This window comes from Rhinolophus sinicus, linkage group LG04, assembly GCF_036562045.2.
Source record: "Rhinolophus sinicus isolate RSC01 linkage group LG04, ASM3656204v1, whole genome shotgun sequence".
Classification (NCBI taxonomy): Eukaryota; Metazoa; Chordata; class Mammalia; order Chiroptera; family Rhinolophidae; genus Rhinolophus; species Rhinolophus sinicus.
In genome coordinates this window covers 25,534,854-25,561,315 of record NC_133754.1, presented here as the reverse complement: position 1 = coordinate 25,561,315, position 26,462 = coordinate 25,534,854, and the positions used below count along the sequence as shown (strand labels likewise).

At 37.8% G+C, this 26,462-nt stretch overlaps 1 protein-coding gene across 2 annotated transcripts in view; it reads left to right on the top strand.

The window, feature by feature from the left end:
* The first annotated feature begins 1,441 nt into the window (after positions 1–1,441).
* Positions 1,442–26,462, top strand: part of KLF12 (KLF transcription factor 12) — a 511,365-nt gene continuing 486,344 nt past the window's right edge. The window contains exon 1 of one of the 2 annotated variants that reach the window (XM_074329362.1): positions 1,442–1,515. The gene's annotated coding sequence lies outside the window, so the exon portion shown is untranslated. The remainder of the gene's footprint in view (positions 1,516–26,462) is intronic. The other variant, XM_074329360.1, reaches the window with a different exon arrangement.

Below are 26,462 nucleotides of genomic sequence, written 5' to 3'. Positions count from 1 at the left end.
CCGAAGGGCCATGGAAGTATATCCTAGTAGTCTGATTGAAAATGAACACACATTACGGGTATGAGCCCTGCAAAGGACAAGCATTGAGTGCTCTTGAAACAGGCAACACGGGAATCCAACCTAATCATGGGACTCAGAAAAGGCTGCCTTGAGTTAAAGACGTTTACCCGAAAAACAATAGTAACATTGGAGAGACAAAGGGAAAGCAATAGAACACAAGGACTGAGTGGACAGTGACAAAAAGAATATTTAAACTGGTGTCGGAAAGGCCTTCAACAGAGATAAACCCAGAGATGGTATGTAATTCAATCTAAAAAATATTTTTAAAAGTGTTAGCTATGTTCTCTGTGAAAAATTCTGTGTACTGGGAAAGACATGGATTCGTTGACTGGGGAATGACATAGTCTGAGTGGAAGGAATAGTTGAGCAAAGACTGGAAGACGAAACTAAGTGTGGGTTGGCTTGGTCGTAGAAGTGAAGCTGATGGTAGCATGAAATGAAGTTGCAGAGATGAGGAAAGTCCACACAACCTTTAATATCTAAGGAAGTATGTTCTAGAAGATAACTATAAAATGAAAGAGAGTAAGAGGAATTAGAGGTTAGAAGGGGAGTCCTTGCAACAGTGCAAGTGTAATTGCCTGGATTAGGGTAGTGCAGAAGATGTTATTGGGGCCCTGCCCAAATCCCTCTGGCATCACCAGTCGCATTTCCATGCACATCAACTGCTACCTACCACAAGCACTTGCAACTCTCTGCCATTGGGCATTCGGTGGCCCCAACAGCGTACATGCCTGGCCTCTCCATGTCTGGCTCAGGCCAGACGTTTTAGGGACTTAATGCTCTTAAACAGAAAAGGACAGAAATTTAGTACATTAGTACCCCAGTTCTCTCATCCCAGCAGAGGGGGACAGCAACTCTAGGGTCTGTTGTGCTCAGTCTTCCAGAGGTTCCCCAGCAGAATGGAGCACAAAGTGTCTTATATTAACTTACTTCTTTTCTTTGTGTTACTTCCCTACTCTTGTATCAGTGTTCCTGGGACTTACCTCTAAATAAGTACTTATACCAAACCCTTGTTTTCTAGTCCACTTCTGAGAGAACCCAAACTGAGCAATTAGTTACTAAGGAAACTGAAGAAGAATAAGGAGTATTTGAAGATGATGATAAAAATTTAGTCCCTTATTGGGTATCCAACGTATGAGTTAGTTGCCTGTCCCCATAATATGCGGCCAACTCCATTTTCTCCTAGTAACAAAGATAGATCTTCTCAATTGCACTGTTTTTCCATTAAATGTAGAGTTGTGTATTACCAATACTGACAGTGACAAAGGGATATAATCCTTAATTTACCAAAATTTTCAAAAATGTTATGTTTAGAACTTCACATAGTTGTGTCCCAGTTACTGATCTCAGGTTGTTTCGGTTACTGTCTCACAGAGAACCAGCATCTATGCAACCCAGACACCTCTGCATGAATAAGGACCTTAAAGACACTTATTCAGAATACTCCTTTTACAGGTAAGGCAACTGAGGCACAGGAAAGAGAAATGACTTCAGCAAAGTCACACAGTTGGTGAGTAGAGGCCTACAAATAAGAATTGGATTCTCTGTCTCTCTGTCAAGTGCACTTTACCTGACAGTTGTCTGCCAAGTGGAAAAAGAAAGCTTCAAAAACAACAAGACACTATTGTTTTACCAAATATATGGTAATAGACTGAGATAAATAATTTTAAAGGCAGTTGTTTATAGTGTTAACAGAAGAACAGGGTTTTAGACACAGAAATCATGATTCATACTATTCTAAAACTTGTTCTCATGGCATGTGGTTTTTGTTTTTTTGTTGTTGTTTTTTTCTGGATTGAAAGATAATAGAAGTTAATGTGTAAAAGAAGTTCAGTAGCCTCAGGTAATGATAAGGTATGCATCTGTGTGACCTTTGTTATTTAATACAAACCAGACAGTTCAACTAATACAGAGAGTAGTTGTTAGTTACTTATCAAAATACCACCCATCAGAATTCAGAAATGAAAATCAAAAAGAGAAAAATGGGTTTGAGCTGAACAAACATAGAAAAAGGCAACAACGGCCCCCCGGGGTTACACTGGCGTTTGGTGGATGTTAATACAGTTGCTCTGGGTAAACTAATTTCTATCCACAAAATCAGATGTATAAGTGCATCATTTGTATTAATCTATAACCAAAATTAATTTCCATATCAAGGTCACAGGCCCCCAGGTGACAAAACTTAATTTCTGTCCCATTATGACTTCCTGCCAGGATTACATCTAAGTTTCTGGGTTGGGAGTGCTGACAAAGTACCGAGATCACCAGGACCTCAATAGATGTTCCAGATACTTTGAATATTAGTTATCAGTCCACATATTGTCCTACGACACCTGTCTCACACTGACCATCAAGCAGCTTGCGGTCTTCCAACTTCCTGTGCCACATTGGCACCACTCTCAGCAGCATGGAAAATGGTCTACTTCTCCTCATACCACACCGAGGAGTGCAGGGACCCTCGGAGGTCCACCTGCCTGGACACCACTCATGGCAATTGTTCTGTTCCTGAGCTGTGCTCCTTCACCAAGCCCTGCTCAGGAAAGGTAGCACCAGGATCTACTGTGCCTCAGCTTTGCAGTGTCTTCCAGGTCCTGGGCCTCAGGCCAAGGAGTTCAGGCAGAAGGGTTTCCAGGGCACAGGCCAACCTCTAATGCTCTCACCTCCCCCAGGCGACACGCCTCCCCCAGTCTAGACTCTGGAATTGGGAAAACTAACCCTAGCTAATTAAAAATTCTTCCAGACTTTGCCTTATGTTTTTTTTACCTTAACTTTGAAGATCCCAAAAGCCAAAAATTTCACTTTTTAAAAAAAAAATTCTGTGTTCCTCAATGCCTCAGGGATCAGTTGCTTGAATAGAGAAAGTGTCACAAAATAATAACTACAACAATCAAAAAAGTGATTAACATCAATAATTAATATCTAAAAATATGTCTCCAGTGACAGTGATGCAAATTTTAATTCTTATTTTGCCTTTTCATGTGTAACATAAGATTTAAAATATGATTAAAATTGAGACTGGTGAGTGACAGTGGGTCTCTCTGCAGACCGTAGGCCATTTCCAAAACAGCATGGCAACAGTTATGAAAATCTTAGAGAAGCACTACTCAGAATCTTCCACTGATAAGAGAAAAGATTAATGCTAATAAACCCGCTCCATCACCACCACCCATAAGTAGAAGCGCTAGCTCTACCCCACTTGTAGGTGAAAAGCCTTGTGGTTCCACCTGCCGGGACTTACCTATTGGGTTGGGTGCCCCCTGTTGATTGTTTCAATATAATTGATTTACTGCACTGATGTGTAATAAAACCCCACCCAGGTACACATTCGTACTCAAAGTTTTTATCTTCCCCTAAAAGGTGAGAAGGGCAAGTTTCAGTCTTTTGATTTGTAAGGTACAGGACCCAGACCCAGGAAGCAAGATGGTGGCAAAGCTGGGACTGGGTGCAGGTATATTTATTTGAGTCATGTGTTTGTGTGTTTTAATTAGTTTATTTTTCTTCTTGTTTTTACTCACTGAGCCATGCTAATCCCAGTGTTTATCAGAGACTTGAGCCAAGTGTACTTTAAACTTGAAGCTGTTCATTTTTGACTTCTTTAAGAGAACCAGGTATCTTCTCAGTAGGTGAAGACATTAGACTGGAACCTAAGAAAATTTAATTTGAAATTTATGGAAAGACTTTTTTCTACTCAGTATGCATCAACATTCAGTGGATAGAATTTTCCTGTATACATAACAGTCTTATTTAGCAAGAAAGCATTTCTTAGAAAATAATTTTTAGACTAGAGACACAATTTTAATTAAGTAGAAACCATTCACTACAATAGGAGCTACAAATAACTGCTTTGTGGATATCCTCTGGTCAAAATAATTTGGTAAAACACCTTCCTGAAATTATATCCATTTTGGGTCTCACTACATCATGCAGTTGAAAGCTAAATTAAATTCTGATTAGTAACCTGCTGCTAAATGATACAACATAAAAGGTTAAATGCCATATAACTGATAAGCAACTAAAAACTCAATTAGCCTATATACCTCAAACAAATGAGTATACTTGAAAAACAATAGCGTGATATCTCATCATTAATCTCAAAATTACATCCAGCACATTCAGTATGCTAAGTGTTTTTTTTTGTTTGTTTCTTTGTACCCAAACAAACTCCCTTATCAATTTGAAGAAAGGCCCATTATCTCTTATTAACCAGTGTTTATTGAGCACCTATTTGTGACAAGTTACTGTTATGAGTTCTTAAAAGAGATAATAAAATTATCCCTTTCTTAAAGTAGATTACTAAATATTTGTTACAGGTGTATAAAAATGTTAAATTTCTAAATATATGCATAAGTTCTACACATTAGAAAAAGCATCTTGATAGAAGTGAAAGGAGGCAACTCTTGCAGACACCAGGCTTTTCTCTTGATGTTCTGCTTCTTTTTGGCAACCTCTGGCTAGCAATGATGGTTGCTGCCATTCTGAGTGGAGAAACTCTTCCCCCACTTACCTCGGTAGCCCAATTATGGTCATCTCAGATTTTCTTTAATAGCATAATGGAAGTAAGGCCTGAATATTTAAATGTGGCTTATTAGCAGCTAAGGGATAACAAAAGAGGAATAAGCATACACACACATACACACACACACACACACACACACACACACACACACACACACAACCATGACACAAGATTGTGAGGCTTAGAACATGTATGTATTTACCTTCAGCTTGGGGAGTTGTCTCCCTGTTTGGCTCTTAGTCTCACTCCATCTAGAAGAGGCCACCTTTAAACTTTACCACTTTGGGAGCACCCTCAAGGACTTCCACAGTCAGTGGGCAATGAACAGAAAGACCGTGACCATGGGCTTTGAGGTCAGCTAGATATATGACCTCAAATTTCAGTTTGACTACATATCTACGTACATTTAAACCACTAACCGTCTATTATCTTTTAGAAAATAGCATTCATAATGTCTTCCTCACGGGTTGTTTTTAGAATTAACAAGTACTTAGCACACTGCAGAGCATACGTGCACAATACATGGTAATTATTATCATCATCATTATAACAATAATAATTTAAAAGCCATAAAAGATAACAAAACCCAGGGTGAATGAAGTTATTTGTACTTTCCTAAAGCTTGACGTTTCATTTTTCATTTTCTTTCTCAGGATCTCCTCATTCTAAACAACTGACACGAGGCAAATCCACAATCTTACATAACATATACATTAACTGAGTGGTGACAATTTAGTTACAAATGCATAAAATGTTGAACAATAATGAATGTAAGAGATAGTGCAAGGTTTCACGTGATTAATTAGCAAACACAAAATATGTAGACCAAGTCTGAGACAGAGAGAGAGAGAGAGAGAGCGGGAGAGAGACAGAGAGATTGGTAAATACTATGTTTTTGAAGAAGGTTCTTTGGTCACATATGCATGATGGTTGTGTCCTGACTGAGCCTAAGTGGTGAAATGAGTTATGTGTGAAACGGAGCCTGAGGAGAGGGGATAACAACATTTCTGTGGCGGGCCCTGCAAGGGTGAGCAACACCCCAAGTTGTCATATCTAAGGAAAGGAGAAGTCAGCTGACTCTGCTGGCTGCCCCATCTAATTGATCCTTTGGAGGGGGGAGCCCAGCGACCAGAATTATTCTAAGGTATAGTATTTATAAGCCTCTGGAAATAACATTAGCAAATGCTATTTTCCAATATGATTTATTAACAGCTAAGGAATAACAGAAAAGAAATAAACACACAGACCATGTGCACAGTGGTGTGGCATGGTCCTTGGGGGAAGGAGTGTCTGCCTGAGTGAACCAGAACCACAGCTGTCAATCTCAGCCTGTCCCAGTGCCATATTCTCCTCCCCTAATGATTACCTGCCGTCTGTATTCTCAGCCACACCCATCTGGGCACCAGTGACTGACTCAGCCTTGCAGAATTAGAAGCTGTACCCCTGCCCACTTGCAAGTGGGCTCTGGAAACTGTCCATAGTTGTCTTAAGTCTTAGAGCCTAGAGGTCAACAGAATTCTCTGTGCCAGGAAGAATATTCCATTTCAGGTTCCCTAACAAACCTGCACTGTTGCAGCCAGCCCGTCTAAATGACCCTGCAGTACAAGTTTGCAGCACTTGGTTTCTCTTGAGAGTGTCAAGGTGGGGAATGAGGAACCTGATTTTGAACCCCAGCCAGCCAACTCAGGGGTGGACCTTTCTCACCTGGCAGGGGAAAGTAGGAAAATGGGGGAGGATAGGAGCATTTTACTCCCCAAGGAGAAGGAGACTGGAACGGAGAAGCAGTGCATTGGGAACTTAGCCAGCAGACTGCGGTTTCAGGCAGGGATCCAGTCACAGTGAAGATCTGGAAAGTAAAAACCCACACTGCAAAAATTAGAAAATCAAAGATGAATATTGCAAGGAAGGCCTCAGTTTAGTTAACACTCAGATACCTGAGTGATTTATCCAGACATGTCAGAAACCAGGCTCAGGTCTCTAGTGAAGAAGCCTTCATTATACTTGCACCGAGAGTAGGGTCAGGTCATGCAGGAAGCAGGTGCGACTGCACCCAGGGCATGGAAACCCTGGGTACTCTTGGAAAGAAGTGGGTGAGCCTGGGACTGACTTTAACACTTCTGTGATGTTAAAACAGCAACACTTTTCATTAATTATTCTTTGAACATTGACATGTTTTCTCTACTACTTTTGGCACATCTATCTTTTCACTGCTTTTTCAGTGTGGTGACTCATGGACCTAATGGTTAGAAGGAAAACATAAAACTATGCAATGCTGGGTTAGTTTTTATTGCAGCCTTGGTATTTTTTAAAGTTTGATGTAATAAGACCATCAGTCACTGGTGTGTTGGACATACTGAGAGCCTGACAGACGTGGCACAGCACCTCAATCGCCAGAGTTCCTATTCCCAGAAAAGGGGTTAAGCTCCTGCACCGCAAGCCAGCTCTGGCCTGCTTTGCCCCCACCTCTCCCATAACACATCCTTCATCTCTTCCTTTAGCAGCCTCTTGAGGTTCTAAACTTCTTACATTTCTCTACCCCTCTTCTTCAGCTTCCCTTTCCCCCCTGCGTCCTCCAGGGTTCCCTTTTTGCATAATCCCTTCTTTCGTTGGGGGATTCTTGTCTGCATCCCTTCTGCTCAGGACTACACAGACATTTCCGTGCGTGATTTCAAAATCTCTCTGGAATAATTTGATATTTCCGTCCTCAAAATGTCTTGCTACCTAAAGCACAAAGAAAAGAAATTTCCTTCTTCTAAACACATAGTTCTGTGTTTGTAGAACCCCTTGTCCTCAGTCTCCCTCATTTCCTGACAAGCTAATCCCACCCTGACTTAGTCAACATTCTCCCTCAAAGCATGACTTCCTCCATGTACACATCCATGTATTTTTTTATTGAGATTTAATTGACATATAATATTATACTAGTTTTAGGTGTACAACATAATGATTTGGTATTTGTACATATATTGCAAAATGATCACCATAATGAGTCTAATTAATATCCATCAACCACACACGGTTACAAAATTTCATGTGTGTGTATCATGAGAACATTTAAGATCTTCTCTCTTAGCAACTTTCAAATATATGATACATTATTAACTTTAGTCACATGCTGTACATTTGATCTCCAGGACTTATTTATTGTATAACTGGAAGTTTGATACATCCATTTATTGATTGGTTTCATACTCATTTGGGCCTATCTTTTCTTTGGCATAATGACCTCTCACTCTCCTCTCCAAATTTACCTCAGTACCTCAGACATGTCATTAATGTCTCAAATATGTCTCATTACTGAGTCCAAGATCGAATGTCTCCAGGGAGGTTATTGTGGTTACAAAGTTTGAAGGCCATTGAGTGATCCCATTACCAGTGACAGAACTTGAAATTACAGTACAGAGACCACCTTCTTCCGCTCTCCCAACTTCAGGGAGCCTGCCCCAGTGACTCAGTGAAGCACAGTGAACTTCCAGAAAATTCTACTGACTCCATCTACCTGAGAAGGAAATAAATGAAGAAACCCCTCCTTATGATATCCACACTCAGAGAATTCTCCACGGAACCCATAAAGCATTTACCAATCAAGTACTTCTCAAAAGTACTGCAGGGAATAATTTTTTTTAAAGTACTTCCTATGTTTTTTGTTGTTGTTTTTTTTAACTACTCATCAGAACTTTCAGGTCCATGTGTTTTCCTCAAATACCATTATGGTAGATGAAAAACAAATTTAAAAAGTAAGAAATATTTTTTGGATTTGCCAACTGTCACCTGCTGGATTCAAGCTCCTTCCACCCACCTCAAGCCCCATTTAAACCCACCTCTGGTCCAAGCTGTTTGGGGGAATCCTGAGAGGCCTCGTGATCCAGATTCACTCACCTGCTCCCAGTGCATCAGGGCCCAGCTCTATGTTCTCTTTCAGCAAAAGTTTAGTGTGTGTGTATGGTGTGTGTGTGTGTGTGTGTGTGTGTGTGTGAGAGAGAGAGAGAGAGAGAGAGAGAGAGAGAGAGAGACAGAGACAGAGAAAGAGAGACAGAGACAGAGACAGAGAGTCCTGCTTTCAAAGTATTTACTGTGTAATAGAAATGCAAGAGTTGACATTTACTAAAGTATCAAATGTTTGCTATTCACTGTGCTAGGTTATTTATACCTGTTACATCACTTAATCTTTGTAGGTTTTTTAAAAATAAAATAGAAATTATTATTTCCACTTTAGAAATAAAAATAAAGACCTGAAACATAATGAGAGGCTAAATAACTTGCACCATCACATAGCAAGTGTCAAAGAGTGCTTTTGTTTTGGTCCCAAATTTGCCTGGATTTCCTCAAACAACCCACTTTCCCACCAACCACATCCCATTTTTCCAATTCATCCTCCAGTGCCCCAGCTCCTTCAATTCTTCGACCTCCCCAAAACTAACTGTCCATTGATCCTACCACTTTTTCACTCTCCCCCACACCTCTTCATCTCTCCTTACCCAGCTTAAAACCCATGGTCATTCATAAAATACTCCTTCGCACACACACCTCCAGTCTCTTTGTGGTTTGCTTCCTTTGCATGCTCACTTGGTAAAACCCTAACCCTGATTAAACCCAACACTCCACCTCCTCTGTGTGTTTCCTCCCAGCTGCTCATGGCTGCAGAGAAACACACAACCAAGGGGACTGGTCCTTTATGAGATGTAAACTTCACGTCAGCCCTTGGTGGTGGGCACTTTTATGATTGTTGCAACATGTGCTTAAATGACTGGCTGGAGCATGAAACTAAATGCAACAAGCTCTACAGCTTTCCAAAATGAAGCCTAGTTTATACACAGAGCATTAATCATCGGCTGTAGTTGTATTCATTGACGAAGGCTATTTCTTCCACTTTCCTGAAGCTCTCTGTTCTTCCTAGTAACAAGTGAATCTTACTTTTAAAACTAATAGCCCACCTCTGCTGAATTAACAAAAAGAGAAACTCAAATAGCCAGATAGAAATGTGAATAGTCTTTATCTTGGCGAACAGTGTCGCATACAAGTGTCATCAGAGGAAAACTGGCCGACTGCCTCCAGTGTCCTCACGTCAACAGCGTTTTTGCCCTCAGCCTCTCAGGCTCAAATGCTAACATATTCAGGGTCTAAGAGCAAATATAATCTCTCAGTGTAAACTCACAGTATTCAAACTCATAAATAGATGTACACAACCAGAATCCAACTACAAACCAGCCTATCACAAAGTCCCCAACATTGAAATTGATATAAGCAGTGCCCCCACCCCCATGTAGAAAACCAAGTCATAAACAAAAGTTTGACTTGTGAACTTGTAATCAGAGGAAGAGAAGTTACCTTAATTGAGTATTTCATGGGCTTAGCTTAAGATAGCCTAGGGCATCCAGTGTCACAATACATAGCTTGCCAGGGGGACTGGAAGTCTGATCCTCAGTGGGCCCCCTCTTTGGCACAGTGCTCAGATGAACACTGATAAATATTGGCCTCTGTAATCCTCCCCCCATAGTAATGAAAATGTCTTTCTTTAATAACATTAATTCATTCAATCTGGTTACTGTTAATCTCACAGATGTGAATAATGTTCTTAGATAACTAGCTATAACTCTTGAGTTTTACTCATTGGTTTCAAAGGTAAATTCTCAGAGTTCAATTGTATACCACATAGTTACAAATTCTCGGGGACTCCCTCTCTGCTGTCTCCACACAACGTCAGTGGGAGATTCCAGAATCAGTAGGAGGAGAGCATGACCTAAGGTCTGTTTTGAGAGAGAAGAGAAACCAGGCAGGATGTTAATGGTATTTCATCTCCCTTCTTCACCTATGCATAGAGCTGGTACATCTTGTGATGTGCCAGTAAACTGATTGCAGAAGAAAATTGAATTAGTGGTAGCAAAGATCACCCCAAATTGCCCATATGTGTCTCTAGTATTTTTTTCCAAGAGTTACCATCACAGTAAAACGCTGCTATTTGATCCATGCCATACCTGTGCAGCAGAAAATCTGTTAGAACAAGGAAACTATTTCATCTTGTCTTCTCAATTCAAAGCAATCTAAACCATCTCCATCATCAAGAACATTTGTGATATCCATTTTATCGCAGTGTAATAAGCAAGATATCAAAGATATTGTTTTCTCTGCTGTGTCTTTTCTGCACCTTCAATTTATTTTCTTTGAAATCTGGTCTAAAGAATGTAGCGTACTGCCTCCAAACTCATTATTAATACAATAAGATAATTTTCACAGACTACAGTAACTATGGATGGAACACAAACTACTGAAGTCTATATTAAGATCATATTTTTCAACTCAAATCGTCTTTTTTTTTAATTACAGAATACCAGTTAATTCCTCTGAGCATTCAGATTTTTTAACATAAGTAATTAACTCCTCTGACCCTCCCTTATCTTTTAACACTATGAACTGCTGTTGTTAGCGTAGTGTCTGATGAACTTTCTCATACGTGACACACACAGATACAAAGCTCAGCCACAGCACTCTGACTTCTAAATGCAGATGTGCATGACTCTGCTGAGACTCCCCCCCCGTCCCCCCCCCCCAAGTGGAGGCTTCCTGCACAGACTCCAGTTTCTGATGGAAATACCACCAAGGTGATTTTCACCATCTGCCCAGCATTTCTGGGGTGGTATCAGGGCATATGTTGGAAGGAGGGGACGCCAATGTTTCCCTCCCATTGATCCATGTTCTTTTTTCCATGCACCCAGCCAGGAAGCTGCACAAATCTGTGGCAAGTGGCCACTTTCAGTTTTCTCAAAAGCCTAAAGAGTGGTTCCCCTGTGTTTTAAAAAAGGCAAATGCTGACTTTTCAACCTAATCATTACTTAGAGAATGATAGCAAAGAATGGAGCCCACTGCTTTTTATGCCTAAGGAATCAACCTGGCAGCAACCGAAATGTTTCAACTTCTCTTTTGCAGATGACAGAAAAGTAGTAGAGAAAATGGGCTCTCCTCCAGGCGCCCCCACCACCTGCAGACACTCTGAATGCAAAAACGTGCCATTTCTACTCCATCCTGGAACTCCCAAATGGAACGTGTCCAATCCTTAGAATAGGTGGCCCTCCTTAAAAAGTACACAGTTGGCACGCATTTACAGCAGGATGCATCCACTTATAAGAGAAGTAGGTTTAAAATTGTTGGCTATGTCTTCTGACATCACAAGCTGGGTTCTAAGGCTGTTGTTGATGTATAGGCGTTTGGAGAAGGTGGGTCTAGGTGTAGTGGAGAAGCAGGAGGATTGGGGCACTGACCTGGCAGAGGGGCTTGGGAAAGAGAACTCTAGGAGTAAGGAAATAAGTTCCAAAGAGAGGTGAATGAACTTAAAAATGACCCTTCTACAGAAGTGTCTGTGGAAAAGTTAGTAAAAATTCCCTTTGCAGTACAGTTAGGTGATCAATTAATTTTTCCATTAATACTTTAATATACGGTTGCTATTTTTTTAAATTTTGCTATTAGTATTACATTTTAATTTGATGTGCCCCAAATAGTCATTACTTACTCTTATTTCCAAGATGTAATTTGTTAATTTATTTCTTTCCTTAAAAAAGAGTGACTACTCTTTGTGAAACACTTTGCTATATGCCATGGCAGATGCGAGGTTAATAAAACACTACAAATTTTACTGATAAAACAAGATCAATAAAATATGGTAAGAACATTCAACCAGGAATGAGAAAATAAAAACGTTCTTAGGGCAATCTTAATCATTTCCAATTTTTAAGCCTTGACTTCTTAATCTATCAAATGATAAAATATGTTAGGAGGGCTCTAAATTTGTTTACAATGTTAACCTTCCTTCATAGATCTGTCTTCTCCTTTAGTAGTTCGGCTTTCTTTAAGGTCTTCTTCTCCTCCTCCTCCTCCTCCTTCTTCTATGCAAAACTTTCTCCATCTGACTCTATATTACTTCCCTGGGCAATTTCGTATATTTCCATGGCTTAATTTTCACTTACAGATTTGTGATTCCCAAATGTAAATAGATAGAAGATAGATAATAGATAAATGTAGATAAATAAATAGATATATGATAGTAGATAGATAGATAGATAGATAGATGATAGATAGATGATAGATAGATCTCTTAATCTCCAAACCTGATTTTCAGCTTTCCATTGAATGTTTCCACCTATATATCCTAAATTCATCTCCAACTTTCATGTGTAAAATTAAAAATTCTCTTCTACTTTTGAATCTCTCAATAAATAATAATACTATCTACTCAAATACTGAAACCAAAGACTGGGCATATTCCTCAATAGCTTATATCACCACCCAATTAGTACCCTGAACAATCCATTCTTCTTCTAATATTCTTTTGCCTCCATTCCATCTTCCAGGCCACCAACAGACTGACCTTCCCAAATTTCAACAATATTAATTCATTCCCTAAGTTTGAAACATTTAACCACAAGTTTGTTGCTGTTGCCAACATCTTAAAATCCACCGATGGTTGCCCATTACCCAAGTTTACATCTCAATCTGAAATACGCATTCCCTAGGAGTCTTGGCAATGTGCCAGGAGAATTGGAAACACCAGGATAATATTAGGTTGGTGCAAAAGTAATTGTGGTTTTCACAGTTGTTTTTAACCTTTTAAACCGCAATTACTTTTGCACTAACCTAATGTCTTCTTGGAAATTTAATTTTACTTGATGGCAACAAATTTAAAATAATATTTTAGTATTGAAACTAGTAGAATGCAGTAGAAGGCAAAAATATGAAAGGAAACTTCAAATAAATTTTTCACTTGTGATGGTCCACTTCAGACTATGCACCGAAAATCCATGGTGGGGCACAGGCTATTCTTCTTTCCTCTTTGGAATGTTTCTGAAAAGACAAAATCTTAGAGAAAGACTGTGAGTACAGAATAAAACCAAGGCTTCTTAGTACAGCGTTTACAATTCATCTGGCCCACACCTGTTACCTGAATGGCCTCAGCTTCTTCTCCTGCTCCCCTCTCACCCAGGACTCCAACTGCAGCAAGTTACCTTTATCTCAATATGCTGTGTTGTTTCGTACAGGAAGGCATAAGTTCGACAAGGGCACAGAATATGGGGAACAATGAGTAACTTGTGACCTGGCTAGAAGTGGAAAGAAATGAGTTTGGGAAAAGATTGGAAAGAATAATTGGGGCCAGCTTGTGAAGAACATTGTTTCCCACAGTAAGACTCAATCTGGTAGGCAATGGGGAACCCCTGAATGTTTAAAGCAGAGGAATGGCAGGATATTCCTTTAGAAATAAAAGCTCTATGCCACGTTATGATACCTCCGGTGGTAACATGGTGTATGGCTCAAAGACTGCAGTAGAGACTCTGGATAATGGTCCAAATGAAAGATAAAATTATTAGCAATCACTGAAGAGGTGGCCCGTGGGAATATAAGTGACACTTTTCACTCTAGGGGTGTGAGGTTAAAAACAAAAAACTTAACCACAACAGGAACTGTGATAATGATTCATTTGGTAAACATCCTGTAGTAGATGTTTCAGATACCATGGTAGTGAGAGAATGTTCAGTTTTTCTAACACCAGTATATAAATTAAAAACAATGAGACAGATCGCAAGGGACTTGGTATACTAGTTTCAGGCCTCTTTAGGATTGTATGAACATTCTGTTCCCATTGATTAGGATGCCCTTAGCACCCCAGACCCTATTCCAACAGTGGAACCCTTAACTGTATTTCAAAACACAGGTCGAAAGATACTTCCTTAAATCACGCCATTGTCACCTACTGCAGTTGCATCAGGGGCCTGCATCTCTGTGTGCCCAGAACTTCTGTAGACACACAGCCCTGATGGCCTCACCTCTCTGTAATATAATTATGTTTCTGCATGTTCACTTCCCACTCTAAACTTGAGCTTCTTGAAAATCAGACCACAGCTTCTCTCCCTTTGTATACCAACACAGCAGCCCTGGCACATATTAAACATATTAGTTATTGGATGAGTGCACTAAAGAATTAAAACTCATAAAGAAACCAGCCTCACTACTTTGTTATATCTCATATATACACACATATGTCAAAGAAAGTACAAGGACTCATTTCAAACTAACTGCCTATTTTACAAGATTAAAATCTATTCAACTGACATGTATTTCCTATAAGTAGTAATGTGATTAGCAAATATTTTATATTTTAGACAAAATTAAGTAATAATTATGAAAATATTCAATTTTAAGTTTTTAAAATTAATTTTCCAATAACATTCTTTGAAGTGGGCAGAAGAGTTTTTTAATAGTCCTACTTCAGAGATTTGGTAGCTGATAATCAAAGTGAATGTATAAAACATCCAAATTTCACTACTAAACCTCTATTAAGATCCTTTAATACAGGCTATTAATGGATTTTTATTTAAGATAAAATGCAGGATAATAATATTGAAGGAGATGAAGATAAGTTTGCCTGATGTTTCCTCTACTTTCATGGATATGCCTTACCTGCTACATAAGAGAGAAATACTTCCCATAAAAAGAATAACATTTTTAATTATAAAAAGCAAATGTAAATAGAAAAGTTATTATTAATAGATCAAGATCTTAACTCGTTTTCCTCTACTACTTCACATAAATGTGTATAGAGAAAAGAAGCAAGATTCATGATAACAAATGTATGCATTTTAGTCAAAGATGTTTTCTATTTTCTCCTATTTCTCCTCTATCTTTTGTAATTGAAGCAACCAAGATATTACATCATTTCAAGTCATAAATCTAAAATCTAAGTCATAGCAAGTAAACTTTTAAAATGAACATAGGGAAAGGAAGAAAATGAACTATAACCTCTATAAATTTATTGAATACTTGCTAGACAGAATAAATGAGATAAACTCTTTACATGTGTTATATTATAAACAGTATTTTCTGGCTTTCCTTACCAGCACCTATTGCAAATAGCCATATGCACTTTTTAACGTGAATGTTATGCTTCTGTGATTTATAGCAAATATCAAAACAAAAGGAATGAAGACCTGATTTTTGTTTCGATGAGCAGGATTAAAATATCCTCTGTGGTCCTCAAAGCTCTAAGATGCATCTGCCTTCATAAGTTCAGTAAACACCACCAGTAACTGTCTCATTAAAAATTAGAGTAGAAATAGTCATTGAATCCATTTTGGCTTCTTGCATCTGGACTATATTATGTCACAATTTCATCCTTAAAAAAAAAGGATGGGCAAATAGATTTGAACAGGGCAAAGAGATTTGGGGAAGATATCTCTGAAGCACTTTCAAAATCACGAATGACTGACAAAACCTACAAAGTTTAGGTGAATAAATCTGTATGGATAGCCAAACAAATGAATTTCTTTTTTTTTTTTTTTTTTTTTTTTTGCATAATGACTTTTACTTTCCTCAAATAACCTTCTTATTTTGGGCATAATTAGCTTTTGAAATTTAGACAACTTTTAAATGTAGCTTCATACATTAAGGATTGGATACAGTTAGTTATTGGACATTTATAATGTGCTATGTAGCATTTTATGTGATTTTCCAATAAAACCTCACTTAAATGAGGTAGTTATTCTTATCCATGTTTTATAGATGATGAAAATAAGGTTCAGGGAAAAATAAAGCCAACTGCTCATATTCACATAACTTTTGTAATTTGCAGAGATCAAGTTTGAACGCAGATCTTTATGATTTTAAAACTTGAATCTTACCCTTTGTGTTTTGCTGCGTCTCAGAAAATCACCTCAGTATGCTGTACTGTTTATTGGGATGCATTTTTATCTATGGGTTATATTTAATATAGCAGCATTTTTACATGTGTATATATTCCTTGGATGGCACTTATTTTTAATAGACTTCTTAAAAGCAGTTTAGGTCTGCTGAAAAAAGTCGAATAAAACATATAGAGAGTTCTCATATGCCCCCTCACCACCTCACCACCCTACTTTCCCCATTGTCAACATCGTGATTTCGTGTGGTACATTGATTACAATACATGAGCTAATATTGTTACTTTCATCAGTTTTTCGTTTACATCATATAGATCTTGTACATATTTTGTTAGATTTCTACCTAAGTATTTCTTTTGTTGCCAGACCATGAGATCAGAGTAATCAGAGGATCCCTGAAGGAGCTGCAGTGTCTTGTGCAAAAAGGTCTTTTCTCTCTGATAGCTGTAGGTATTGACATAAGACTTGTGAATACCAAAAGAGTGGCTTCATCAGAGTGTGAGCGTGTGATTTGCTCATCTGTTTTAAGAAACGATCCCTTGTCTATAAGCAGGCTTGGTTCACAGTGGTACAGACAAGAACTTGGGAATTAAAGCTTAATGCTAAGCAGAGGAGCCCCATTATCTTTGACAATGACCTTGGTGAGACTATGTGCTTTGTCATTTAGATCTGCTCCTAGAAAGAGAAAATGTGATTCTATTGCAATCGTTGTCAACTACCTTGAATAGAACAAATAAAAAGTTCTGCTATACCTTGAGTTCAGAAAGGATTTCATAAATTTGACCTCAAAGGCAAGGGAAGTAAAAGCAAAAATAAATAAGTGGGACTATATCAAACTAAAAACTTCTGCACAGAAAAAGAAACTATCAACAAAACAAAGAGGCAACTAATCGAATGGGAGAAGATATTGATAAATAACATCTCTGATAAGGGGCTAATATCCAAAATATATAAAGAACTCATATAACTCAACAACAAAACAAACAGATAATTCAATTTAAAAATGGGCAGAGTTCCTAAACATACACTTCTCTAAAGAAGACAAATGGCTAACAGATGTATTTTTAAAAATGGTCAACTTCACTAGCTATTAGGGAAATACAAATTAAAACCACAATGAGATACCACCTGACACCTGTTAAAATGGCTATCAACAAGACAAGTAATAACAAGTGTTGGAGAGGCTGTGAAGAAAGGAACACTCATGCACTGTCAGTGGGAATGTAAATTGGTACAGCCACTATGGAAAACACTATGGAGTTTCCTCAAAAAATTAAGAATTGAATTACCATACGACCCAGCAATCCCTCTTCTGGGTATCTACCAAAAAGAATCTGAAAACATTTATCTGTAAAGATATATGTACCCTGATGTTCATTGCAGCATTATTCAGAGTGGCCAAGACATGGAAACTATTAGAGTGTCCTTCAATAGATGATTGGATAAACAAGATGTGATATATATATATGATATATATATAATGGAATATTACTTGGCCATAAGAAAAGATGAAATAATGCCATTTGCAACAACATGGATGGATCTTGAGATTATCATGCTAAGCAAAATAAGTCAGACAGAAAAAGTTGAGAACTATATGACTTCACTCATATGTGGAATATAAAACTGAAAGCAACAAACGAACCAAACAAACAAACAAACAAAAAATCATAGGCATAGACAATAGTTTAGCGGCTACCAGAAGGTAAGAGGGAGTGGCGTGTTGAACGAGGGTAAAAGGGATCAAATACATGGTGATGGAAGGAGAACTGACTCTGGGTGGTGAACACACAATGCAATATATAGATGATTATGGGGACAGAGCCAGGAGTGCAGTTTCCAGGCTCTCAGCCTCACATAGAAAGGTGCTGGCTCAGGTAGTAAATGGCCATCAACTGTGATTGGATGGCCATCAGCTATGACTAGTTGGCCGTCAGCTGTAACCAGTAAGCCATTGGCCAATAATATAGCAGCTGAGGCTACGCTAGCAGCAAAATGGGGGCTAGCAAGGGCGGAGTGTGGCGGAGTGTGGATTGCAGATTCTGTGGCTCCTGCTTCCTGTGTCTCCAACCCAGCCGCCAGCGAGAATATAGTGGTATGACTCCCCTACCTATGGCTCTGTGGGTGTTCCTTTCTGGCCTCACCATATCCTGCGTTCTTATGTGGGGAGCGGGAGCTGAGACCCCATCTGATACCCCGCGTGACAATGATGTATCATAGAAATGTACACTTGAAACCTATGTAATATCACTAACGAATGTCACCCCAATAAATTTAATACATTTTTTTAAAGTTCTCATGCCATACCATTGATGCACATCACTTTAAAAACCCTTTTAAGAAACTATGTAAAAATACTTTATGTAAGTTCCATTATCAGAGGTTAAAAACCCTCAGACCTATACAGGACATTCTTCTTAGAATGTAAAGTAAATTTCTCAAAAAATATTTATTGAGCATCTTTTAAATTCAGAAAATTATTTAGAGATGTGGGAGCTTGAATTAGTACTAAGGCATAACATGAACCAAACAGTTTTTTTTATCACAGTCCAGTTCAAGCAATAGGACAAACATACTTGAAGGAGTGAACTAGCAAGGTCAATTTTATATGGCAAAAGCTGAAACTGCCATCAAACAGTTTGGCATAACAGAGTCTGGGTGTATGACAGTCAGTTACAAAGAATCATGAAAGTCTACTTGACCACGATTGTCAATTTACATAAAGAAAAGCTATTCAAAAATGTATGTCAATATCATCTAATTCTTCCGTATACTTTGGAAAGGCAGAGTTTTGTTGTTGCTGTTTTCACTGTTGTGTCTGTTGTTTAATAACCTATTCTCTAGGAAGCTTAGAATGAAATTAACTCTGACTCCCTCCTCCTTTCCAGACTGCCACACAACCTTTTCCAGTGGTAGCACTGATCTGAAGGAAGATAATTATTTACAAGGTAAAGTAAGTTAGTTTATTATTCTCAGGTCTTGTTACACTGTGAATTTATCTAGTAAACACAGCTTCTAGAATTTTTACTTCAATACTTTGTATTATCAATTAAGACAAAAAATTAAATTGCTTTTGAATATCTGATTTTAATAGGTTACATGCCTTTTGCCAGTTTTTCTCCAGAGTATACAGACCTAATGTAACAATGAAAACCAATAACAAAATCAGCTTTCCTAGACAGCAAACCATCTTCAATCACAGATTTAAAATTTTGGTTGAGACTACCAGCAAGCATATCATGTGAATTCCTGTTTCTAACATTCTATATTGAGTGATGTGCTCTCTGAAGATGGTATGCAGGAAACAAGCTCTTATCTAGGGGGATCCAATCTGGCTGTCAAGCTTCCATGTCCACCTTACAGTGTCCTGTAATGTCAAATCTTGACCATCCCAGGAGATATTTCCAAACCACACCTTGGGATAGACAAGCCTGGAGGCTCCCAAACTTGTATGTGAGGTATGGCATATAGAAAGATCCTGCCATTTGGAGGAAGAGGTTGAGTTCAAGTCCAAACTCCCAATCTCACTCATTTTGACCTTGGGCACATCCCTTAACCATTTTGGATGTCAGTACACGTCTGCCCTACCTCTCTAGATGATAATTTGTTTATCAAGTAAAATGATGTGATGTTAAGAACAAAATAAGGCATAGTTACAGATGTTCAAGAGATTAAGAGAGTATGTGGCGAGCGATTGGCATATTTCTTCCTCCTTTTGCCTCTTAATTTTTAACTGCTCAGCAAAATATTTATTGAATGTCTGCTAAGTTCCAATGATAAGCACTAGAGATTTACAGATAAAGTGACATGATCCCTGCCCTGACGTAGTAGCAAAGTGGCATGATCAGATTTGGGTTTATAAGGATAACTCTGGCTGCTATGTTGAGAATGCATGACAGGGAGGTAAATGTAGAAGCAGAGATATCTGGTTTATAAACCACTGTATCATTTCAGGCAAAACCAAACATGGTGCCTTGGACAAGGGTGGTAACAGTGGAAGTGGAAAGAATTCAACTGAAATGGGGACTGATAACTGAGTTTTGAATTTAGCATGGCAAAAAGAAAATTGGTGTCTTTGTGGCAGAGACGAAGTTCCATCAAAGCAAGGTGACTGAGAGAGGATTACTTACAAGGGAATGAAAATTCCATAGAGCATATTGGGAAGATTTGGGAAGGAAGTCAATAGAAGAAGGGAGACTAGGAGACTACAGAGGCTTGCTTTTGGATAAAGGCCTGAAAGGCATGAATACAAAGAATGCCCATGAGTTTAGAACTGGGGGCCGGGTGCCTCAAAATATAACTCATCCCAGGTATGGAGGGCAGAAAATCTTCTGTTTTCACCAATACTGACTTCCATCCAAAACCAGCTGCTATCCATTTGGCTGGAGGACTATGATAAACATAGTGGAACTGAAGAGCCCTGAACTGAAGTAAAAGAATCCTAGCCCTTGAACAGAGTTTTTACCAGTAGTTGAGAAGGAGGTGAAGTATGTCTAATTATACTTATTATCATTTTATTGAGTACCTACTCTATTTCTGCCGCATTTAATCCTCACCACAAAACCCTAAAATATAGATGTAATCATCTCATTCAAAAGGTGAGAAGAGTGTGGCTCGGAGAAATTAAATAACATATTCATCTATGAGCATCTTTACATAGTCACTAAGTGACAAAGCTAGGAGTCGTCTCTCTCTCCATTTCCATTATGCTTTGAAGGGCCACGGAGGCACATCTCTTTTTAGACGGCAAAGAGTTGGGATTAGTTGGAAACACAATATTGGGAACAGTAGGGAGACAGGACTAAAATAATTTTGTAAGAAATGGAATTGAATTTGGCTCAGCTGTGGTCTCCAGCCTTCCAAATCAATTCTTGTAACTTACTCAGGTTCAGCTACTGGTTGGTAGTGGCTTCCAGGCTGCTCTCAGGGGCCTATGAAAACATTTGCCAAGTAACAGTTACCTGTTAAGTTTGGAATCTAAAAGAAGAAATTATTTTAAATGACTTTCCAAGTATTAGTAGGAGTGAATCATTTTCTTTAATTAAGACTATTATTGTAGGCTCTGACCTCTTCCAAATTCTCACCCTTTCAAGTCTGACAGGAATAAAAATTTTGCCTTGCATCACCTTCACCAGTACTTCTTTCCTTTCACAAGCAGCTGTGCACATCATGGGGCTCAGGAAAACATAGAATTATTGCCAAGTGCAGGTTGGACCTATGAACCCTGACTATTTAACACCATGAATAATGAATCCAAACTCAGAGGACTTTTTGGGGGGCCAGGATTTCACTCTTCAAGCATGTATACTTCAGAAAACTGCTTAGGAACATATTGTTTATTATATACTTTTATCTTGGTTGAAAGCTTTTGTTCCTAAAGGCTTTTGTTCCCCTTATAATTTTACACAAGGGTGATGTAACTTTAATGGTGAGCTCCAAGAATCAGAAATCCAGGAATATGGCAACTTTATTTTGCCCAATACATAATGCCTTCCCAACTAGCAAGTCTGAAGGGGTTTATTTGTATTATTTATTAAGATGCTCTGCATTATTACACTTTTAGCATGTGATTTCCAGAACATAAGGATCTACTATATTTAACTTTGAATGGCTTTATGTACAGAGGATTCTTGACACTTGATAATGGAGATTCAAATGATATTAAAATTATTCACAAATGTGGAGCACCAGTGTTTGGTTTTCTTCATTTTTTTTTTTGGTTGGCCAACTTAAAGAAGGCCATGAAAATTGATAAATCACAAAAATATAATGTTTACATTGAAAAGGATAAACTAAGGAACACAAATAAACTTGTGTTTTAGTCATTAACTGTCTGGATTTGGAAGCACAGTTTAGATTCCAAATACTCTGTCCTGTTGTTTCCATTTAAGTCAAATCACACTGTCATAATATATAGCCTCGTTTTGAATTAAACACTGTTGATACCATGATATGAGTAAAAAGGGGCATAGACCGGGAATCTGACAAGTTAAGTTTTCATTTAAGCTCTGCTCCTGATTTCTGTATGACCTTAGAAAGAGTACTCAACATTTCTAAGCTTAATACTCCCTTATCCATGAAGTAATCCAGCTGGTCTAAATGACCTCCAAAATACCATCCTGTTCTTAAATTGTATCTATATGTAATACTTTCTGAGAAAATGATACATAAATACTGTTTCAAGGATTTAAAAAATGTAACCCATTATTTTAGAACATACCATGTCCAACTTTTACTGGTTTGATTTTCTAAAATATATTCTTTTCATTCCAGTCCAATTTGTGACTCTTTTTCCAGTTAAGTCTTAAATTGTTTCTGCTATATAATATAATTTCAGAATTTTCAACATACAGAGTGTAAAGTATGACAGAATGCGGTACAGCAAAATGTATGAGAGGAAGATAATACTCCTCAGACATGGGTAGTTACGAATCTCATCCAAGTAGACAGGTAAAATAAACTTAGGGAGAAGAAAACTGACATTTAAAATTGGTAGAGATACAAGTATTTTGCAGAAAAAACATCTTATACTTCCCCAGCAATCTGTCTCCTTTTCTTTCTTCCAAACACATGAAAAAAGGCATTTCAAGTTACTGATTAACTTCAACATACTGATCTTTGATTCTGTCTAAGGTCCAATAAAACTGACTAAATTTCCTCCTACCAGAAAGAAAAACTAAAAAAAGAACGTATTTTTTTAAAGATTAGCTTCTCTATTATCCTGATATATCAGCCCTAATCACATTTGATTAGACTATTTTTATTGGTTCCTTTTCCAAAAGTAATTGGGAACTTGTTATTTCCCAAAATAACAAAGCAGTTATTTTCCTAACTGTGAAACTATATTTCGTTGTCAGAATAAAGCCATAAATTTCCATGAGTTATCCTTTTTTTTGCTGATATTTTCTATTCTAGAATGAAAAGGCTAGGATTATGATTGGCTAAAGAAGATGTGGTATATATACACAATGGAATACTATTCTGCCATAAGAAAAGAGGAAATAATGCCATTTGCAACAACATGGGTAGATGTTCAGATTATTATATGCTAAGAGAAATAAGTCAGACAGAAAAAGTCGAGAACCATATGATTTCACTGATATGTGGTATATAAAACTGAAAATAACAAAGGAGCAAGACAAACAAATGAAGAAACAAAAATTTATAGACATAGGCAATAGTTTAGTGGTTACCAGAGGGTAAGGATGGAAGGAGTGGTACATGCGGGTAAAGGGGATCAAATACATAGTGATGGAAACAGAACTGACTCTGAGTGGTAAACAGACAATGTGATGTATAGATGTATTACAGAATTGTATACCTGAAATCTATGTAACTTTACTACCTATTGTGACCCCAATAAACTTTAATTAAAAAAAGAAAAAAAGGCTAGGATTGTGGGGAGTTGATTCTATACCCACTGGAGTGCTTATCTATTCTTAGCCTTGATTATGGATGGAAGTAAAAGGGAAAAAAACTTTAAGCAGGGAGTCACTTTGACTAAAAATGGAAAAACCTTGACCAGGGAATCCAAATCAATATACCAAGTAAAAATGAGTTATCACATATGACTTTATAATGTTAAAGGCACAAAAATATGAGAGGGTGTAGACAGTAGCTACCATTATTGTGCAACCACTCTATAAGAGGCAGCATGGCTCAATTTGGGGTAATACAAAAATGAACAAGGCAATCTTTTTCTCAAACAGTTTATATGACGTCAACCACAAACACTCTAATTTAACACATAGTGTGATTTAGTCCTATGATAGAGGTATGACCCTTTGTAGGAATACAGATTGCTGATATTTAAACCAACCTGGAGATTAAGAAGATTGTGACAGGTGTGGACAAATGGGAAGAGTTTTACAGGAAGAAGGAGCAAAAGCCCCATTATCGGCTATGAAGAAAGTCATCTTTGAGGAAAGGCAATTGATGCTATGTAGAATGCATGGAAAGAAAAGATTTAAAAAAGGGAAAAAAAAAAAAAAAGAGTACCATTGAAAAGGAAGGGCTTAATGCTATATGAAATGGGAAGTGGCTTAAAAGATTTTTGAGCCAAAGGATGATGAGACCTGATTAGACCAGCACTAATTAGGACAAATAGCCTGAGAGCAATAGGCAGATAGTGTTGGAATGGGGAAGACTGAAGGCAAGGAGGCCATTTCACTGGAATCGTGAATAACAAATGCATGTTGTTGCTTCCTCATCCCCACTAGCCCAGGAGAAAAGTGAATCTTCTATGTGTCAAGTACAATATCCAACACAAAATATCCAGGAGTGAAAGTTAGAGTCCCTTCCTCATTCTCTCAGTCTAGCTGGAGAGATATGGGCTTATATTTTCTCTTCTAATTGAAACCCCCAGCTTTTGTCATGATCTGTTTGCTAATCTTTAAACTCCATCCCCAGAGTTTCTGCCCAGTAGAAGTGCCCGCACTTCCTAATGGATATGTCCACATAGATGTTCCACAAACTTCTTAAATGGCCACATCCAAGGTCAAACTCACCTTCCTCTCTGCTAACCTGTTTCTCCTATTGTCCTTCGTGATTCACTCAGTCTCCCAATCCAAACTTCCAAAGATATCTACTCTTTCTTATTCACTCTGGAATTCTATATCCAAACCATTAGCAAGTCATGCCAAGAAACTTCTCTTCATCTGTCCCCTCTTCTCCTTCCCAATCTACTGCTTTCCTTGCTTCAGCGTTCCTTCAGTTCTCACCTGGATTATTACATTGGCCTTCTCTCTGATTTTATTGTAGTCTCCTCCTCAAGGCCATCTTCCACATAGCTACCAAAGGTATCTTAAAAAACAAAAATCAATTCCCATCATTAGCCTCTTAAAATTCCAGATATTTACATATGCCAAAAATAATAACCACAAATTCCTGAGTACGACATGAAAGGACATTTTAAATGTGACTGAAATACAACTTTCCAATAGCTATTCTACATACTCCAAATTTCAGCAACATTGAACTTATTCACCATCTTTGATAACTTGCCACAATAAAAGATTATCTTTCCATTGACAATAGCGCATGCTATTTGTTCTGCCTCAAATGTGCCCTTTTTCTCTTCTAAGCCTGGACATCTTTTTATCCTTCAAGAACAATATCAAAAATCAGTTTTTTTCTTCCCTGGTACTGACTAACAAAATTAGTTTCTCCCTATATCCACAGAGTACACTTTTCTACTTTTATTTTTGCATTTTATTGTAATTTTACCTGTTTATATGCCAGAACTCTTCCAATAGACAACAAAATTTTCAAGGGTATGCGCTGAATTTCATTGCCTTTTTATTTCCCATGTCTCAAATTAGCCCAGTAAATGGCATGTGTTTAATAAATTTGTCTAATGAATGACTAATTATCACTATCACTGTTGAATACTGTACAAATAAGTAATTACCTATCAGAAACAATAACAATGTAGACCAGGGCTACCCATAGTACTTCATGGAGAAAATGTAGGAAATACATATCATGGAGATTTAGAAATTCATCTGCAAGGAATGTTTTGAAGAGAACATAACCATATCCTTGTTAACAACATGGCTTTGATAGCAAAGAATCAACTAACATCCTTAAGGCAGTGTGAAATCAGACTGGCTGTAGAAGAGAAAACAAGGATATGCATTCCAGTCCCAGGTATGTTCTTTGTAGAGTTGGTAACTGAAGCTTTGGAATAGGATGAAGAAATCAAGGGATCAGTTGTAGGGAGAGAAGAGTACATGCATAATCCATGTTGATGTTCAAATTCTCTCTGAATATGCCATAGCCAAAACATTTCTGTTTCAGGATATGGCTGCAGTGTTATGTTTTAGTTTCTACTTAATTCTATTATGTTGTGCTATGTCATTAATATTCTCTAATTTTTATGCAATCGAGGAGAAAGCTATTGAATAGTAAGAATGCTTTCAGCTGATTAAAAACCCCAGTTTTTCTGGGTATTTTGTTAAAATGAAAGATAATTTTGGAGGCAACATCAAAAATGCTTTGCCTTTCCTGTTTTATGCACTTCTTTTCTCATTTACTTGAGCATGTAATAATGCAGATTTGAATTACCTGCCAATTCTTGCAATGGTTTTCCTGATGAAGTTAAACTGACATCTTGGCATGCTGCTTGCTAAAATTACAACAATATTCATCTTAAATTCAACATGTTCCTCATAGTATTTATTCATTATACTAGTTTCAAAGAACTGGTT